The 8,739-nt window shown below is 42.5% G+C and overlaps 1 non-coding gene across 1 annotated transcript; it reads right to left on the bottom strand.

Moving 5' to 3' along the window:
• Positions 1–2,412: 2,412 nt before the first annotated feature.
• LOC145080688 (small nucleolar RNA R71) lies at positions 2,413–2,519 on the bottom strand. The gene has a single exon (XR_013695279.1). It is a non-coding gene; the product is annotated as a small nucleolar RNA R71 (small nucleolar RNA).
• Positions 2,520–8,739: the final 6,220 nt, after the last annotated feature.

The raw sequence follows: 8,739 nt of genomic DNA, 5'->3' as shown, positions 1-8,739 counted from the left end.
ATATCTCTCAATTTAAATTTGACTAAGCCCAAAATTTATATTATGCACCCTATTTATTATGGTTCTTTCTTTTTAGTTTGCAGCCGCCTAATAAATTGCAACACAAGTGCCTTCACTTTTCTTCTTCTTCTTTTTACAAAAATTTGAAGTGTCATTGATATTGTCATATTTATACTTATTTTTAGGCAATATTTAAGTATATTTTTATTAATAAATTGGTAATTTGTTTAGAATAATGGTACTTATGAGCTTAAATGTTATTTACAGCTAAAAAGAAGACATTTTGAAGAAAAGGGGACTGAAAGTGTTAAAGAAAGAAACTTTGGGAATTAAAAGAGTAAAAGTGAAGTAAATCTGGCAAAAGGTTATTCACGACGTGAGACTTAAAGGATTCACGACGTGAATCATTGGTTCTAGAAGATATGTACGCGGGTGAAGGAATCCTTGACGGGCACGGTTATCTACAACTCACGACGTGAATTTCATACTATTCACGACGTGAATTTATGGATATCAGCAACTATATAAATCCTTGACAATTACGAATAGAGGAAGCTTTTGGCAGAAGAAAGGAATTCCAGGAGACGAATAAGAACGAAAGAAAGGTTCTGGAAGAGGGTTTTCAACACCAAAAGAAGTAAATATTTATTTTTAGTTAAATAAGAACATGTCTTTCATTAGTTTTAGATGTTTTGATTTAGTTGCTATGATGATCAGCTGAATCTAGCTACTCTTGTTTAGCTAGATGAAGCTTTGAACTTATGAATAGTTATATACTTATGGATTAAGTTTAGTTGGTAAAAATTGCTTGTGTTTGATTTGTTTAACCTAGCATGTTATTATTTGTTTATCTAATTGCTTGATTGCATGTTCTGTGTAGCTTAGTGACCATTAAACTGCATGAACCCGTTTACCTAATGATTTAGTGAACATTGAATTGTTAGAGCTAGGATTGACCAATCTTAGTTAGTAATTAGAATAAATAAGCTTAGCTGTGCTAGAGAACGTGTACTATGACCATAATTGCGTTTATACAACAAATCTTACATAGCATATTTACATTCATAATTAGTTCTGTGTTTAATTATGTGTGAACATACATGGTTTGACATGAATTAGTTAAGTATTGGTAAGATAGAACTAAATTACTAATAAAACTAAAAACCAGCTTAATAATCCGTAATCATTAGCTAGCCATAAGGGAGAAGTGGATTCAAAACTAAACAAGAGTGTGTGTTTTTAAATATTGAATTTGAATTTAAGTTCATCTGATCTTGTAAAATCAGATAAAACCCCTTATTAAACTTGTTAATAAATTAGGTCAATTTAATAGTAAGTAAATTAATTAGTAACACTGTTCCCTGTGATCGACACCCGACTTACCCAAGCTATACTGTAATTTGACTAGGTACACTGCCTATAAGTGCATAGTTAGTTAAGTTTGTTAGGTTATAAATATTAAAATTAGTGAGTACTTTTGTGCACATCAAGTTTTTGGCGCCGTTGTCAGGGAACGACTTTCAATTAATTTAGTTTATTTTGATTATTCGTTATTTGTTTTTAGTTACTTTTTTTTATTATTATATTAGTTTTATTGTCATTGATATCATTTCACTTGCATAGATAGTATATTTTTTTCTGTCACAGAGTTCACGACGTGAGTTTTAATAAACTCACGACGTGAAAGCTGAGAGTTCAGTTTTTAATTTTTCTTATTTTAGTCTACTTTTACGTGTTTAGTTTAGCAAGTTGCAGAAGTTCATGACCTGAAGTTCAAACACACACTTGGTGCCACCACTTGAAGACCCCGAGTCTGCACTTCACAAGAAAAAGACGCCCTTGCAAGGATTGAAGTCGGCTTTTTCAAGGAAGTCGGGAAAGAAAACAGGAGAGTCAAGTTCATCCGCGAGGCACAAGAGCAATATTGAGCACTTTGATCAGACACCCGTCCAAACCGAGTCTGAATACGATACCGAGCCGGAATTTGAAGAACACACAAGCGAACCCGAGAACGAGCCAAGGAACGAGATGGCAGCGATCGAAGAAATGTCCATGGGAGCTTATAAGAAGCGGATCCGAGAAGATGTGGGTCCCGGTTTAGTCCAACCCGCAATACCTGCCACTACCACATTCGAGCTGAAGGGACACATATTGACTGCCCTGAAGGACATCCCATTTTTCGGGAAAGATCATGAGGATGCTTTTAAGAATCTAGATGAAGTCAATGACATTGCGGACTACTTTAATGTCCCAAATGTCAGCAGAAACACAGTCTTGCTTAGAATGTTTCCCATCACTTTCAAAGGAGCTGCTAAGGAGTGGTTAAAAGCACTCCCACCGGGTACAATCACCACTTGGGCCCAAATGCGTGAGCAATTCCTGGACCAGTTTTGCCCGCCATCCAAGATAGCCAAACTCAAGAAGGCAATAGCCAACTCTGAGCAACAGCCGGGGGAGTCACTATACGAAGCATGGGAGCGGTACAAGGGCTTACTCAGAAATTGCCCTCAGCATGACCTAAATGTGCAGCAAGAGATGTCAATCTTTTATGATGGGGTCAATGTGATGATAAGACAACTCCTTGATTCTCAAGGACCGTTGACAAAGAAAAATCCAAGGGAGGTCAAGGAGCTAATTGAAGAATTCGCGAAGCATTCTGGCGAATACCACAACCCGAGGCAAGAAGGAATCAAAGGCAGAGGAGGGTCCCAAACTGAAGAAATAGCAGCGGTCATGGCCATGTTAAATAATATGGACCGCAAGATAACACAGATGGACCAGTCGATACATGCCATAAGAGTAGGTTGCGAGAGATGCAGTGGTCCACACTTGACAAAGGACTGCAATGTAGATGATTATGGGAATAGAAAGGTTCAAGTATGCTACTCTAGTGGGGATAAATTTGATGAGGACTGGAGGAAACCGAAAAAGGAGTGGCTGCCATATGAGGAGTATAAGAAGCAAAAAGAAGAGAAGTATAGGTAGACAGGTCGAGGCCTCTATCAAAAGGAGCAGCCACCAGCCAAGAAGAAACCCGACCTAGAGACCATTTTAATGAAGTTTATGGAAGCATCGGAAAAGCGACACGATGCCACCGATTCTGCTATTCTGGAACAACAAACTTTGATAAAGAATCAGCAAGCCTCCATCCATAACCTTGAAGTACAATTTGGTCAACTAGCCACGCTAGTTCATGAGAAGTTATCCCCGAAGAATCCCGAAGTAAAGAACCAATCTCATGTAATGGCCATAGACACCGAAGAAGAAGCCATCTCGGAGTTCCTGGAAGCATTGGAAGAAGAACCACGGAAGCCCGATCAAAAGATGAAGAAGATCAAGCTCGAAAATCATGAAGCTGCTGAGTTCCAGAATTCACGACGTGAACCTTATAAGTTCACGACGTGGGCCCATCAAGAACAGAAAGATTCTGCAGTTAGTTTGGTTTATCAGCCGCATTTGCCTTTTCCTTCCCAAGCTACCCTTAGTCCACTCGAGAGAGAGCATAGAGAGTTTGTCAAGCATGTGAAGGGGATCCCGATTAATACCCCCTTTGTCGAGTCCTTATCTAAAGTTCCCGAGAACCAGAAATTACTGCAAGACTTGATAGACACTCGAAGGAAATTAAAGAAGCAGTCTTTGGGGGTTGGAGATGAACAAGAAGTCTTTGGGATAAAAGATGACTTTCAAGAAGATAAAGAAGAGATGTTCACAATTAATGAAGAGAATGAACTAGAAGAACTGGAAAAGCTTATGGAAGAAGAAATAAAGGCAGTTCATCAAGTCAAAAGGACAAAACCAAGGGCATCTGTTCCATATTTGATTGAAGTCATAGCTTACAAAAGCCCGCATTCTTGGGTAAGCAAAGAGGATGAGGAAATAACAAGTGATGAAGAGGAGGTCACTTCCAGAGTAACAAGGCCGGTGGTGAAAGAAGAGGAGAATGACATAAAGTGCAAGGAGGAACCCAAGGGCACAAAACGCAAGCCTGAAGAAGAGGGAAAAGCTAAAAAGGAGAATTCAAAGAAGGCATATAAAAGGCGAGTTCAAGCTTACAAGAGGCGGTTCAAGGAACAAAAGATCTTGGTGGAGGACTCTTCCGAAGACTCAACGTAGGAGGCACGGAGTCCAGCTCAAGACTCCAAGAAAAAGAAGCGCTTCTCGGGAGGCAACCCGAGTTTGGTTTTAAATTTTTTTTTCTTTCTTTTTGCATTTTAGTTTTAAAAACTTGGATCGAGTCATCCAACTCTATTAGAACAAAATGTAGGGACCTTAAAATGGAAGTAGTAATAATTGAGGACTTAGTCACAATTGATTTTTTCAGACTTTATTCACGACGTGAATAGTTAGCCGTTCACGACGTGAATTGCGAATGAACCGGACACATAATCCATGATATGGCTTAACCCATTAGACTAGCAAGCCCAAGATCAGTCCGTGAGTACATGGCCCAAATTTAAGCCCAAACACTATTCACGACGTGAATCGTATAGAATTCACGACGTGAATGTTTAAAAGTACGGGACCACATGATAAGTCCCTGGAAACCAGTAAACCCTTTCATTTGTTTATTGTTCACGAAGTGGAAACAGAAATTGGTCCCCCTTGGTCCCCATTGCTGCGATTTTAGCCGACAATTCTACTAATCACCCTTGTGCTTACGTAATACTTCCAACAAAGGTACCAATTATTGATTATTACGTTTAAGTTTTGGTTCTAGTAGAGGAACTTAGGGTTAGGGTTTGTTAAATGAAGAAATTAATTCTTTACAGTTTGTGATAACCTTTGAATGTTCATGCTAAGTGTTTGGAAGTAGTTTAGGAGTAAAACCCAAAGATATTTTAACTGGATTTCTCCCCGATGAATACGATTCTGCCTTCTGGGATTACGAACTCACGACGTGAATCTTACATGATTCACGACGTGAATTCTGGGGCTGAACAGAATTCATATTCCTCTATGTTTAATTTGTGGATATTTGTTTTGGCTGTTTCTTTTCCGTGTTTTTGCAGGAATGGCTCCAAGAAGAGAGGTTCCAGCTGGGGTTGCGGGTTTGCACCTGTAACACCCAAAGTTTTGAAGACCAAGAAAGGAAAGAAAACACTAAGTTTAGGGGTCGACTCGGCGAGTCCAAGGAGGGACTCGGCGAGTCCGAGCGGGATCCGGGTCAAGGAGTAAGTGACCGACTCGGCGAGTAGGCCAAGGTGACTCGGCGAGTCTGGTCTGTGCGTGGAAAACCCTAAATTCGGGACTTGGAGCCTATATAAACGTCTTAATCTTCTTACTAGGGTTCCCTTACTGCCTCTTCAACCCTGGATACCAAACCCTAGCCGTCATAACCTTTGATTGAGCCATTTTTTTTCCGTGGAAGGTGCATTAAAGCTTGGAGAAGGAAGAGGGAACTTGGAGGAGCAAGAAGGGACTATAGATCTGGAGTTTGTGGAGCCTTTCTGAGATATTGAAGGTAATAAGTCGTCCCTCTCTCCTTTAGGTCTTCCATGGTGGTGAGATTTGGGGCTTTTAAGCCATGGTTTGACACCCATTTGAGTTAGAAGCCGGATCTGGAGTTGCTACTTTAGATCCAAGTGTGTTATGGACTAGAGAAGCATAAAGTATCAGCCCTTGAGTCAATGTTGAAGCCCCTTGGCCTTAAACCCTAAGTTTATGGTGTATTTTGCTTAGATCTCTTTCTCTACACGTAAAGTTTGCAACTTTACGTGAGGAATAGGCTTGGGAAGGGTAGATCTACAGATTTGAGTCCCTGCATGACTCAAAAGTCCTCTGCATGTATGAAGGACCGGATGGACTCGGCGAGTCCTTTGAGTGGACTCGGCGAGCAGCTTGAAGATGAGGAGGAACTCGACGAGTGGGATGAACGGCTCGTCGAGTAGGATGAAGTTGGGCATGAACTCGACGAGTTGGAAGAACAACTCGGCGAGTTGGATGAAGATTGTCTTGGACTCGGCGAGTTTGTTCTTGGACTTGGCGAGTCAAGTCGCGAAACCCCAAACCCTTCGAGTTTAGACTCGAATCAGTGAGTCGATTAGAGACTCGGTGAGTTGGACAGGTCAGGACTCGGAAACCGGTAGACTCGGCGAGTCATGGACTGACTCGGCGAGTAGAGTCGCGAGTGGAAGGACTCTGGACTTATGAACTCGACGAGTCAGTATGGTGACTCGACGAGTAGGGTTGACCTGGAAGGTTGCCTTTGACCAGGACTTTGACTTTGACCTGAGTTGACTTAGTTGACTTTCGGGAGATAGTTAGACTAAGGGTTGCATTGATATTGGTAGCTCGGGGAGCTAGTGGAGCAGGAGTTTAGAGAGTTGTCGGTCAGCAGCCAGAGGATTATCAGCAGAGTTCAGCAGTGCGAGGTGAGTCTCCTCACTGTTTGTATGGGTCTAAGGCACCAATGTCGGTCCATTTAGAATATGCATTAAAGACCAGGAGCGGCTCCTGGCACACAGTATGTTATTATGTATGATAGGAAGACCCGTAGGTTAGCCCTAGGCAATATGTATGAAAGACCAGGAGGTGGCTCCTGGCACATTGTATGCTATTATATATGAAAGACCAGGAGGTGGCTTCTGGCACACTGTATGTTGTTTAGCTAAGTAGAGTAGTATGTACGGTTGTCTTTGTGATACTTGCATAAAAGACCAGGGGGTGGCCCTTGGCACATGTCTGTAAGACCAGGGGGTGGCCCTTGGCACTTGTTTGTAAGACCCAGGGAGCGGCCCAGGCTTGACCAGGAAGACCACGTGCGGCCTGTGGCATAATGGCAAGACTATGTTTGACACATAGCACCTTACTTGATTATGGATAAGTCGGTTATGTATGGTTCTTGGCTATGAATGGTTTGTATGGTATGTGGTATCTGGGGAACTCACTAAGCTTCGTGCTTATGGCTTTCAGTTTTGGTTTCAGGTACTTCCGGTAGAGGATGATGGAGCTCAGGATGATCGCATGGCACACACCATAGATTAGTCAGCCTGGGAATGTTTTACTCTGATAATGAACATGTGTTTCGAAAACTAATACTCTGTTTATGTTTTGAAATTATGATTTTACTTTAAGTGATACTTTATTAAAAGAAATTTTTAGTCTTGAATTTTTGGATGTTACAAGTTGGTATCAGAGCCTTGGTTTGAGGGATTCGGACATGCTCTCGAGCATGTCTGAAATCAAACTGAGGGATTGGTATAAGAGTTTTCAAAATGAAAAGACAGTTTTGTAAAAGAGAGTTTTGAGGAAGAAAACGGTTTTAGAAAAGCAAAAAGAATTCAGAAAGAAAAGAACTTTGAAAAGAGAAAAGAGGTGTGGTGCATGCAATTAGCCGAACTCAAGTAAGTACCCCAAAATACCCATACAAGACTATGTTTTGATTATCAGCTAATAGAACAGCATGATAGAATAGGACTAAGGATCTAGGGATGATGCCTTATGTGCCTGTTATTTGTGCTTTTGAGCTGCATAGTAGTACTGATTAGACAGTAGTAGGATAGCCTGTTTAGGTTATGCCTGAGTTATGAGTTTGTGTTGCATGCTAGTCCAGATTTTTGCTATATGTGTATGATTGCTTGAGTATGTTGTGGTTAGATTTTCCCCTCTTCTGAATGCTGCTTGCTTTGTGCATTGTGGGATTTTGAGTGATGGGAGTTAGCCATTAAGTGGATACGACACGTTACATGTGATCAGGGTTGAATAATCTCAGAGTTCTGGACTTGGACCTATTGCACAACTCTCGTTTGAGTCCAACCGTTGTAGGGACGAGTCTTTTACTTGAAGGATTATCTGAGCCTCGTCACATGTGATGGTATCCAGGTGATGGCTAACTGGCATCGCAAGGAAGCCTTCAGCAGTTGAGGACTGGTTTGAGTTGAGTCAAAGGTTTCCCTAGGGTCAGCCTAGGATGAGGTAGTGCTGGAAGCAGAAGTAGTAGAAAGGGACCTGGTGGAGTCAAGGTAGTTCTTGAGGAAAGTACGGATAGATGTGGAAGGTAGTATGGGCCCGTACTACTGAAAGCAGAGGATCCGTACTCGATTCGGGAAGGGCCGAGACAAGACCGGGAACCTGGTAGTGCGTGTGTTTGGCCTCGCAGCAGTGATTAGTATTCTGATAGTGGTTGTGTTATATTTTCAGCATGGTGACGTTGCGAGAGAGACCAGTGGGCGGGTCAGGATCCGGTTCAGGATCAGGTTCGGGCGCGAGATCCGAACCAGTTGATGATGGGTTGCGCGAGTTTATCGCATCTGAGATTACGAAAGGCATCCTTGAGGCGACCCAGGTCATTTTCGGGTCGATCAAGGAGGGGATCATTGAGCTGATGGAGGATCGCCTCCGAGCTTTCAGGAGTGATTTGGCGTCTGGCCAGGCAGGTACGCGCACGCTGTCCTTCAAGGACTTCAGAGGGTGTGGTGCGCCGGATTTTCACGGGGTGAAGAACCCCATTGCTTCCAGGAGATGGATCGCAGACATTGAGTCTGCACAGTTGACGAGCTTCTGCCCGGATAGGTCGAAGGTCCGCTTTGCGGCGGCATGTTTGAGAGACAGAGCTAGAGATTGGTGGGAGTCAGTTGGAGACTCATTGGGAGTTTCGGTCGTCGAGGCTATGACCTGGTCAGACTTCGTGACCAGGTTTAGGGCGGAGTTTGCACCGGCAGTGGAGCTTCAGCAGCTGGCCAGAGAATTTCTAGACATGAGACAGACGACAGAGTCGGTGGCGGAGATTACCGCCAAGTT

Source organism: Lactuca serriola, chromosome 1, assembly GCF_051521515.1.
Source record: "Lactuca serriola cultivar US96UC23 chromosome 1, Lser_US96UC23_V15, whole genome shotgun sequence".
In the NCBI taxonomy this organism is placed as follows: Eukaryota; Viridiplantae; Streptophyta; class Magnoliopsida; order Asterales; family Asteraceae; genus Lactuca; species Lactuca serriola.
This window is presented reverse-complemented; position numbering and strand designations above follow the sequence as displayed.